Source organism: Poeciliopsis prolifica, unplaced genomic scaffold (genome assembly GCF_027474105.1).
Source record: "Poeciliopsis prolifica strain line A6 unplaced genomic scaffold, Auburn_PproV2 SCAFFOLD007, whole genome shotgun sequence".
Classification (NCBI taxonomy): Eukaryota; Metazoa; Chordata; class Actinopteri; order Cyprinodontiformes; family Poeciliidae; genus Poeciliopsis; species Poeciliopsis prolifica.
The window spans coordinates 7,759,929-7,771,850 of record NW_026562382.1 but is presented as its reverse complement, the minus strand read 5'-3'; the positions used below and the strand labels follow the sequence as shown (position 1 = coordinate 7,771,850).

Sequence of the window (11,922 nt, the reverse complement as noted above, 5' to 3'; positions counted from 1 at the left end):
TATGTGGTCAGGTTGCTGGTCTGCTGCTGCATCCATTTCAGCCTCCTCTGCTTGTGTATCCGAGTCCTCAACTGGCTGATCCTCTTGAAAACCTTCAAATGTTGCGCTTTCATTTATACTTACCTCTTTGTAATCCGGATGACTCTCTTTAAGCTTCCTCAGTCCAGCTAACACATTTTTCATGTTGACCGTGTAAAAGTACTGGTAACCTTTGTACTTGGTTTTCCTCTTCAGCTTCACCTGTAAAAGCTGGGCTTCCTCACGGGGCCTCGGAAGACTGTTTACAACAGTTTCCATGTCAGAAGGAACACAGACAACTGCTCCATGTATTGCCCTTTGCTGTCCCTTGGGCAAGGAAACAATTTTTGCAAAAGGCAGAATTTTTGAAATTAATTGCCTTTCAAGTACATTCAATTCCGCAAGCTCTATGGGAACAGGAGCCAAGTGGAGGTTATTGGCAGCCGCAATGGATGGCATCTTTCCTCTACTTAGATGGGTGTCACATGTGTAGCAGATCCACTCCCCCATCCTCTCTTCAGGTACAGAACAAGGGGTTGAGCACACAGCTCCACATGAACATACGTACCTGTTAGACAATCAGCTACTACACGCATATTCTTGGTATATTTATCTCTTTTACATTGCTTTACTTGATTGGGGAAAAGAGCTCTGTGACACACGGTGCAAACATATGTCGGTCCGTTTTGTATGTTCTTATAAAAGTTTTGTATTGCAGCTTTCATTTCGTCACTCATTAAAGGCTGTGGAGTTTCAAAGTGAAAGCCTACATTTCTTCTGTACTTCCTTCTGATTCGTAAAGCATGCTGTAGTGCCAAATTTGTGGAAAGTGCTTTTCTTGATAGTTTGCCTCTTCTATTGGCAGCACAGTTTTCATTATGTTTGACCCGATAACCAGGTTCACTATGATATTTCATCTTCATATATTTACGCATAATTTTTTTGTGTTGGCTTCTGAAGACTGGATTGTTTTTGAATCGATTCCTGATGTATAATTTTTTTCTGCTTCTAAAGACCGGATCATCTCTGAATCGATTCCTAATGTATGATTTTTTTCTGCTTCTAAAGGCAGGTTCATCTCTGAAACGTTTACTCATATACTCAGCCATGTGGGCTTTATGACTGGCTCTGAAGCTGTGGACAAAGTTGAATCTGTACTTAATGTAATTTATGCGTTGCTTCCGGAAAGATTCATCAGTCCTATATCTAGCTTTTAACTGATCCTTCCTCTCTGCTTGATGAAGAATGTATGTTTCTTTTAAGGCCTGTAGCTTTTTAGTCCTAAATTTTGGAGATTTGAAATATCTTTCTTTTTCAGATGAACTTTGTTTCATTTTATTTAATACATTCTCTCCTTGTTGTGTTTTGATCCTGTTCCTAATTTTTTTTCTATTGGCTTTTGGAACTTTTGACACATTTGGAACAGTTGGAATCGTTTCCTCTAATACGTTTGCAACTTTCCTAAGCCAAGGAGGCATTTTTCTTCAGAGGTGCTCTCTGGTTTGAAAATAGGTGAATTTACTTTTGTGGCTCCAGGTGAAATATTCTGAAAGGCCAGATCCTCAGAATGGTCTTCATTGTCCTGACAAAACCTACTGGCACAAACTCATAGGTGGCATTGGGGCCGCGGTTTCTAAAAAGCTTCAGCAGATGGTTGACCATGTCAGACAGGTTGCAGAAAGTCATCATCACTGCAGTTCCACTGGGGTGGGGCAGACCTGCGGAATTTCTTGAGTGTGAGTCGAAAACTCCAAATCGACCGCTTCTGTCCCTGAAAACTGCAATGCACTCAGGAGTCACCAAAAGAAAAGCATGGGTGACATTTTCCGACAGACATTCCAGTTGCAGAGCAAGAGGCAAACCCAAATGTTGAGATCCTTGAGGGCTCCCGTTACCAGCAAAAACATGACCTACCCTTAAACCAGTTGTGTACTGCATAGATGTTCCCATCTGTCAGCACATGTTCAGGCATCTCTTCAAACGTTAAGTGATTGTCACGAAATGATCCATCACGGATCAGTTGCTGTTTAACACCGACATAAAGTTGGTCTCCTTTTTCAATCACTCTGTCAAGCAACACTGTGTCAAACTGCAACCCCTCATTGTGGTACGCCAAAAATGTGAGTGCCATGCATGTGCACTGGTGATTACGGGAAAATGCAGCATACCTGTTGTCAGCCTGGGAATGTGTAGCACTTACCAACAGGACAGGTGGACTGCAGATCCCGGGTTCCAGCGCAGCAGCCTGTAACATTAAGAAAAAATAAAAGTAGATTATATTTATACAAATATTTACCTGATGATTACCTACCACCAATTATGCCTATTGTAAACATATTTTATAATTGAGTAATCAATTATAAACACATGGAACATGGAAATATTCTGTATTTTACAAAATTAATATGTAACATCAGATCACTTTTTTAGCCAGTCTGAAAAAAGTAAGAACCAAAAATTTTGAAATTATATTCAATTTAATAAATCTAAAAAGGTACAAATAAAAAAAAAACAGCATGCTCACAAAGTAAAAAACTTGAAAACACACATTTTAAATATATAAATTCACTTTGAATAGCCATTTGTAGCTTTTGTGCTCATGTGAGTCATACACAGAACCACATATGCCAACGTTCGCCACAACACATTGCACTGTTCCACCCATTTGTTGTGACTGAGACGGTAGGAAGGAGTTACCTGGCAGCTTCCATCCCGGACATGGTCCTCCAGTGGCACGGAAGAGGACTCGGGGGACGTCCATCGGGGGACCGGTCTCCGTGCCTGGCGACGAGCTGGCGTGGTGGTCTCTCTCGGTGCTCCCTCCATCTATAAATCGACAGAAGCTATTAATTTGGTGCAAAGTGAACATATACGTTTCATTAACTGAAAGTCTTTGATATATTAAAAGGTGTCACACCTGCAGCTCCACCGGATTCAGCTGGGAGGGATCAGAAATTGGACGACGCCTCGGACTCGTCTTCTAATCATAAAATAGAAGAATAATTGTTAAAACCAACTGTGGCACATTAAAATTCAAATCATAATTTTTTTTAAATTAAATAAAATACCTTCTTCCTCGTGGGAGAACATGTAGGTAACGGAGCGTCACGGCCAGACGCAGGAACGATCCGGTCCATCTCCTCCAGCAACGTTGGGCTGAACCACCGGATTCGGGGGGATGGAAGAATCCAGCAGGTCTCCTGTAAAATAACAAAAATAGCTTAAAACAGATTCATTTGTACTGAAAACACAAGATGTTTTGCTTTGAGTTGAAGAAAATCATACCTGTTGGTCAACCACCCTCCCAGTGGCGTGTGGACAGCCATCACCAACCTGGACACCGCGCGATGTCTGTAAACAAAGAAAAAGTATTTTCAGTAGCAGCAAACCCCCTGGTTCCAGGGTATACATGTATAGTCATTTCCAACAAATATTGATTTTACCTTTGTATTTCCTCAACAGAAAACATATCAATGCTATATGTGGCATTTTCTTCAGCACAACCTAAACTGTGTGAAATGACACTTTTTTCCCTTTTGGATATATTATTACACATACATGAGTTACACAAAATTCAAGTTTTGAAAAACATTTTTTCCAGTGAAACTCACAAAGGGTTTCTACCTTAACTCCTGGAGTTTACAATGGCTGGAAGCTGCTTGGGGAGTCGCTCTACCTCATCCCCTGGTGATCGGCTTCTTCCAGCTGCGCAGTGCCACCATTCCTCTCCTTGGACCACTGAGTACCTGCCTCTACCCTACCAAGGCGCCCTCTTACCTTTATTACTCAAATTAACTAAATTTCTAATAAAACTGCCATCAACATCGTCTTAATCTTTACTGCCTCTGATTGTGGCTGCAAGTTTCCCTCCTTATCTTCAAGTTAAAAAGACCAAACCTGTTTTCTTGCACATTTATTAGTACATAATGTTTCATATACAATGACCACACAGTGAGTTTCTTTACTGAAAGTTTTTTCTGGACTCATTCTATTTGACCTCCGTCCTGTCAGCGGTCAAGTTTTCATTCATAGATTAACATATCAGTGCACATTTGTTATTTTGACGAGGTATTTATATTTAGTCACATTTTTAAACTACTTACAATATCACAGTTATGTATACATTTCCATAAATTTTATATTCCTTATGGTTTCAATTGTGTTAACTAATATTTGGACGAACCAGCTTTTCGGCAAAAGTAAGCAATTTTTCCTTAGGCACCAATAAAATATATGCAATTCTAAAAAATACGTATTAATTATGAAATGTGTGTCACAGATTTCTGTCAAACCTATCAATATCTTACCGTTTTTGCCATTACGCTGGTCCCGCTTGTCACAGTTGCTCTTTTCACCATTTCTTGCACAACTTTCTCCCATTTTTTAGCAACAAAATAAAGCCCATACTTATTGTTTGGAGATTTCAAATAACAAAGGGATGTCATATTGCATTTCATATTTTACATTTGTAAGCCAATTCCCTTTCATATTCTCAAAATAGGTGGTTTTTAACATTTACATGATTTATTTTTTCTTATTTTTATTTTTTTACAAACAGACTTAATTATTTTAGCATAACTCCAGTTTTAATTTCCTCAACACAATTGAAAAACTGTTTATAATCTGCACTTTAAAGAAAAGTTCAAATGTAGACTGAGGGCGGACAAAACAGACATGTTAAAAAGTGATACACATTCATGGACTGAGTTAAACATGCTAAATTTTTGCTTAAATCAACTAAGCATGTATCTAGTACCTTTCGGCGAACCACAGTCCAGTCGAAGGGGTCCGAACGACGCGGAGCAGCCACCTCGCCAACCACAACCAGCCGGGCAGGGGACGTCTCACCGCGGGGGGAAGCCGTCCCAGGGGGGGGAGGAGCCAACATCGCAGGAGCTGGGGATTTCGGTGCACTTAACTCAAGTTGCGAGCAGACAGCAGCCTGAAGCAACTGAGAAAGGACTTCCATCCCCGGACGGTCGCTCAGGTGAACCTACGAGTTATACATTTTTATAAAATACAGTACGCCTAAACAACACTTTTACAATTATAAAAATCAATTCAACTTACGCCATCCTGCTCCACAAGGCTAGGCTGCTCAGCGGGAAGTGTTCAGTGACAGGGATGTACCGAACACCTAGAGAGAAATAAAGGAAAATTTCATTCTTAATGTCAGTCACACTAACAACGCAGTAATTTGAAATAAAGTAGATTCAAAAGGATAAGTAAGTTAATTTTTAGTCTGAACACAAATTGTACGTCACTTACTTCTCTGAGCAGCCACACGTTGAAACTCCTGCCGCAGCAGCTGTTGCACACTTTCCTCCACGCAAAGGCGTGGTGGAAAGTCCACAACAACCACCTGTAATTTCAATCCAAAAACATGAAGCAAATTAACACATGCCAAGTTTTCAGATATATTTCAACATGAATAAATGCAGTGGATTTTATACTTACATTAGCAGAGAGGTTGCAGACGGTACGCAACAAAGCCCCGAACGCCGCTCCGGCCTCGACGAAGGTCCTGCTGGCGGTCAAGTTGTTACTTGGGGCCAGAAGACAGATCACCTCGGGGGGCCGAGGCAGAACTGCATCCAGCACCTCAAGCCGCAACTCTTCCGCAGAGGCCCCGGGGGATGCAAGCACCCCTAAGGAGAAGTCGCCCTTTGGCATGGTAGAATACCCATCCACAATAGCACGCAGATGGGAATCACCAACCAAAAGAGCAAACTGAAAAAGAAAAACAAACATTTAAGTTTGCTTATAGAATTTTATCATTCAATCCAATATTTGTGTATGAGACGGACAGAAAAAGTACCTTCTTCTCCAGAGCCTCAGCAGTAGGCAGAACCAACTTGCAGCTCCGTCTGGTCACCCGGGAGGCTGGCCACGTCTGGACCCGATGGCGATGCCGTCCCACGGCCTGTTTAGAGACGTGCACTTATCAATATTAGGCTTTCATGCCTTTGAAAATGTAACAACAAAACAACAAAGATTTTATCTACGTACGTGACCCAGGAGAGGTCGATTGCACACGGGGCTCCTCCTGGCGCACCACGGGAGGCGACATCTGCAAAAGAATTAATACAAAATGTTTAGATGAATTACAAACATAACTGGATTGGGTTATTTTAATTAAATGATTCTGAACTTCTCATGAACATACCTGGTCGGGCAGGCCACCCTCCAGCAGTCGCGACGTCTAAAGACATACATAAAATTAGTAAAGCAAATGATGTTATTCAACAATAAGTTGCTAAAATGTAAAATGATAGCCATACCTTCTTCGGCGGGGACCGAGTCGGGTTCCAAGCGCTGGGTGCGAGCGGTGGTGTCCCAGGCTGTAAACACAGAAATGATTATAATCATGTTTAAAGTCAAAACTACAATAAGAACTACCGTTACACTAAAAAATTTCTGCGGTGTGTATTAATATACCTTGGCGACGACCGGCACACTCTCCAGCTTCCTCCATCTCACCTTCGCCGCCTCCGAGCGTCGTCCTCGACGTGGCATCCTGTAACACCACAGTAAAAAAGGACAACTGCGGGGGAAAGGTGTTTTTATTTACAAAGAAAAATTAAATGAAGTAATATATATGAAATTAAACAGTGTTGTAGCACTAGGTATATGTGTGTAGTGAATGTGTGAATGTTAAAATGTGATGAAACTTTTCTGAATATGTATTGATGGGTTAATAAGATGTTGTAGAGATGCAGCAGGTCGCAGTGGAAAATTTCCAAATCGCACAGTCTCGCACAATGAAAAGCTGTAATGAGAAGAAAAATACATAATTAAAAAGGTTTACAAAATAACTAATAGACATCGAACATTTTTTTTGTAAATACAAGAATTAATTTCAAACTCTTCTGAGGCATCTAAATATGATTAAGCTCTTTTCCACAAATGGTGCAAACATCATACATAATCCAACTTGTTCTAAAATCTAATAAAAAAACACAAATTAAACAAATTAATCTGTACATTTTCATATGTAAATGGAGAAAAATAAAGTTTAAATGAACCAAGTCTTTCACTGTATGAGCTCTTTAAAGTAAATTATAAAACTTGTCAAATATCAAAATTACAAACCTATGGATATACACAATATTAGCTTGGTGTGTTGTGAATTAGATTTTTCATTTGAATTTTAAAAAATTATAAAGTTATAAAGTGACTGCAGCAAGTGTTTTTTTTTCATCATTATGTAATACATTTATTTAAGGCAAAACAAAACATCTGACTTAATTTAGTCCATCAGAATCTTGAGGTTCTCCGTTGCCGAGTGACACTGCAAATCGCTGAGAAATGACAGCAACTGCTACGCTTCAGACCCTAATAAGGATAACGTTCCCAAATTGGACTAGAACCGAACAAAGTCACATATTAACCTTTTTTCGAGAACAACTAATAAATCAGGCAAAGCCTCGTGAGGGCTAGGAATAACGTGAATAAATTCAGAAAAATCTTATTCCATCAAGCTAGCAAGTACGCTATCAGAGCCACTACGAAATATTCTGCAGTAAACTTTTAAAATCAACCACCTTTGTCAACAAACACTACATCTAACAACTACAAACAGTTTATGATAATATTGTACTGGAATAAAAATTGTAAATACTATATATTATGGATAGATCACAAACACGTCTTACCTTGACCGAAGCAGACTCGGAAGCAGAAAGTTCCAGAAAGTTCCGGCGGCTTGGGAATACGTGTCAGCCAATCAGAAATTGACATTCACAGCGTGTATGACGTAAGCTTCTGCTGACCAGTCAGCTTACAAAATAACAATTTTAAAAGATGCAACACAATAACAATTGTAAACATGGCAGTCGGAATCTGCACCTTACGTCACAGGCATAGATACAAGATGTTACATGTCAACAAATCAGAGACTGACACTTTCCAGCGTGTATAGCTTATACTTCTGCTGACCACCAAGCTTCACAAAAATAAATAAATAAATAAATAAATTAATTAATTAATTAAATAAGATAAAAAAAACAATGTTTTAAGAGACATAGCCTAAAAATTACTTGTTTAGACAAAGGTAAGGTTCCCTATGATTATATTCAATCTACGTTACAGATGTAGACACAAGATATTACATATTACAGAAATCAGATATTGACATTTTCCAGCATTTATCAAATACTCTTCTTCTAACCTGGGAGAATAAATAGAAAAAATGCTTATCTTAAAAAAAGACTAATGCTAATTAAACAGCATTACCCTTGTTCTGCAAGGCAGTGCATTTGTGGGGGGACTAAAATGCTAATGTCTGTGTTGATATCTGTGCTTACCTATTTACCATATTTAAAGAAAAAGGCTAATGCTAATGCTCTACCAAGCCCTAACCTGAAAGAAAAAAACTAATTCAGAATAATGCAGGATAATCTTATTCCACTGCCTACAGCAGTGCACTACTGGGTAACAGGGAAATGCTAATGTTTGTGCTAATGTTAAAGCTCTGCCTTGCTATGCAAGGCAGAGACCTAACCTAAGAGAAAAAGATCATGCTGGATAATCTTATTGCACTGCCTACAGCAGTGCACTAGTGGGAACAGTGAAATGCTAATGTTTTTGCTAATGTTAGTGCACTGTTTTGCTGTGCAAGACAGTGCACTAACTTGAGAGGAAAAGATAATGCAAGCTAATATCATTGCAGCGACTGCGGCGCTGTATTAGCCACAGATGAATCTTAAGTCTTTTTTTTTTTTAATTTTCATTAATCTTAATTTAAAATTGTCACACTAATTCTGTGTGTAACAGTGGTTGCTTAAAATCAGTTATAAAAAGCCCAAACACAATGTCATTCTAAGGCCAGCTAAGTCCTCCTCAGTAGTAACTGACAGTTCCACCATGTTGTAGTTTTTATATTCACCTATGACCTCTTATGTAGGCACTGAGTGTTCAGCCATGTTGTAGTCATAACCTTCAGGAATTGTAGTTCTAAAGAGGAGGTCAACTGTCATGTCAGTGTGACACACAAGGAGAGACTTAATTCAAAATGCTTGAAGAAGTTAGTTTTTCTGACAGGCCTGAGAGAAATATTCAAGGTTTTATTTTGAAATTGTCATTAAGCTTAATTTAAAATTGCCATACTAATTCCATGTGTAACAATGGTTGGTTAAAATCAGTGATAAAATGCCCAAATACAATGTAATTCTAAAGGCCAGCTCATTCCTCCTCAGCAGTAACTGACAGTTCCGCCATGTTGTAGTTCTGACAATCAGCTCTGACTCTTTTGTAGGCACTGAGTTCCGCCATGTTGTAGTTCTAACCTTCAGAAATTGTAGTTCTAAAGAGGAGGTCAACTGTCATGTCAGTGTGACACACAAGGAGAGACTTAATTCTAAATGCTTGAAGAAGTTAGTTTTTCTGACAGGCCTGAGAGAAATATTCAAGGTTTTATTTTGAAATTTTCATTAAGCTTCATTTTAAATGTCCAAAATAATCCAAAGTTTAACAGTGGTTTTGTTAAAAAAAAGTCACATAATGCCCAAGAGAGCAATTACATGATATAAAAGAATCTCAGGGCTTTTATTTTGAAATTTTCATTCAGCTTAATTTAAAATTGCCACACTAATCCTGTGTGTAACAATGGTTGCTTAAAATCAGTTATAAAAAGCCCAAACACAATGTAATTCTAAAGGCCAGCTCATTCCTCCTCAGTAGTAACTGACAGTTCCACCATGTTGTAGTTCTGACAATCAGCTCTGACCTCTTCTGTAGGCACTGAGTGTTCCGCCATGTTGTAGTTCTAACCTTCAGGAATTGTAGTTCTAAAGAGCAGCTCAGTCCTCCTCAGTAGTAACTGACAGTTCCACCATGTTGTAGTTTTTATATTCACCTATGACCTCTTCTGTAGGCACTGAGTGTTCTGCCATGTTGTAGTTCTAGCCTTCAGGAATTGTAGTTCTAAAAAGGAGGTCAACTGTCATGTCAGTGTGACACACAAGGAGAGACTTAATTCTAAATGCTTGAAGAAGTTAGTTTTTCTGACAGGCCAGAGAGAAATATTCAAGGTTTTATTTAAAAATTTTCATTAAGCTTCATTTTAAATGTCCACACAAATACTGTGTGTAACAATGGTTGCTTAAAATCAGTTATAAAAAGCCCAAATAATGTAATTCTAAAGGCCAGCTCATTCCTCCTCAGCATTAACTGATAGTTCCGCCATGTTGTAGTTCTGACAATCAGCTCTGACCTCTTCTGTAGGCACTGAGTGTTCCGCCATGTTGTAGTTCTAACCTGCAGTCATTGTAGTTCTAAAGAGGTCAACAGTCATGTGTGTGAGGCAGAGACAGATTTCTATCTTTGTGAGACAGCTCAGTCAGTTATAATGGAAAAAGCAGCCCGAACAACTCCTTGCCGTTCGGAAACCATGATACGTATCGGAAAACCGTTTGAAGCGTATGAGAGAGCTATTTGTCATCTCCTATAGTCCTGCAAATCATATCTGTAGCTCATTCACAGTAATTGCAGGGATGAGAGAAAAATGGTGTGCGCTGAGGTTTGAAATTTTCCGTAAAAGTATGAAAATATATGGTGGAGAGCGTCAGTTACCCTGGAACTTGATTTTGCTCTGAAGCACCTTGACAGAAAACCGTAAGCCCTAGAAAAATTTTGAAAACATTTTACCAGAGCAGGCATTCGTATCGATATCATGTCCGAGTTTCATACCGATAGCACGATATTTGTGGGCATGGCGGCGATTTCAAAATTTATTTGGGGTCAGAAATCCACTTCATTTTTCACTCTAGCGGAGCGGCAGTTGGTGGCAGTTATGCTCTGCGTTTCGGCAGTTAGAAATTTCGCTCGTTTTTCGCTTTTTACGTCGCCGTCGTAACGACGATTCCCCATAAAAGTAATAGCTCCAATGCCGGGAACGAGCCGCACGTTTTGATACCACTTTTGTGGGTGGGCTCGCAGCGGTGCGAGCCGCATTCCGGCTGACGGAAGAAAAATAAAGAATAACTAGAAAATTCCTGAAGAAATTTAACCGGGGCCTGCCAAAGTGTGCCCGTCGATTTTGACCCAGCGTTCTGATGCTAACATTAGCATCCATGCTAAAGAAAGCTGCAATGTCATCAATAGCACATGGAGCTTCACAAGCTTGATTTACTGCATTCAGGACACTAAATATGGGTAATAAGTAAGGGAAATAGCTAATGCAAGGTAAAAGGCTAATGCTCTGACTTGCTGCGCAAGGCAGAGCCCTAAGTTGAGTGGAAAAGATCATGCAGGATAATCTTATTGCACTGCCTACGGCAGTGCACTGGTGGGGAACAGAGAAATGCTAATGTTTGTGCTAATGCTAATGCACTGTCTTGCTGCGCAAGACAGTGCCCTAACTTGAGAGGAAAAGATAATGCAAGCTAATATCATTGCAGCGCCTGCGGCGCTGCATTAGCTACGGCCGAATCTTAAGGCTTTTATTTTGAAATGTTCAGAATGTTTCATTTTAAATGGTCAATGTAATCCCATGTATAACAGTGATTTGGTTAAATCAGACATATAATGGTCAAAAGAGCACTTATTTCATGTAAAAGTTGTCAACAATTTATTTTGAATGTTTTTTAAAGTTAATATAAAATTTCTAAACTAATTCCATGTGTAACAATGGTTGGTTAAAAATAGTTAAAAAAGGCCCAAAACACAAGCAGTTCTAAAGTCCAGCTTTTTTCTCTGAGTTCTGCCATAGTTAGAACTACAGTGATGCGTTTTTGTAGTCCTAATCAGCTGGCCCCTTTGTGTTCCTTTGCCATGATAATGGATCCTCTGCCAGCTGTGAGTCAGACTGGGGGAGACATAATTCTATCAGTTTGAGGCAGCCATTTTCCCTAAAATAGGCATGAGCCAGAAAGGAATCTTAAGGCTTTTATTTTGACATTTTCA

General features: G+C 39.4%; 1 pseudogene; it reads right to left on the bottom strand.

Annotated features, from left to right (window-relative positions):
• Positions 1-1,909: 1,909 nt before the first annotated feature.
• Positions 1,910-6,534, bottom strand: LOC129361406 (uncharacterized; annotated as a pseudogene).
• Positions 6,535-11,922: the final 5,388 nt, after the last annotated feature.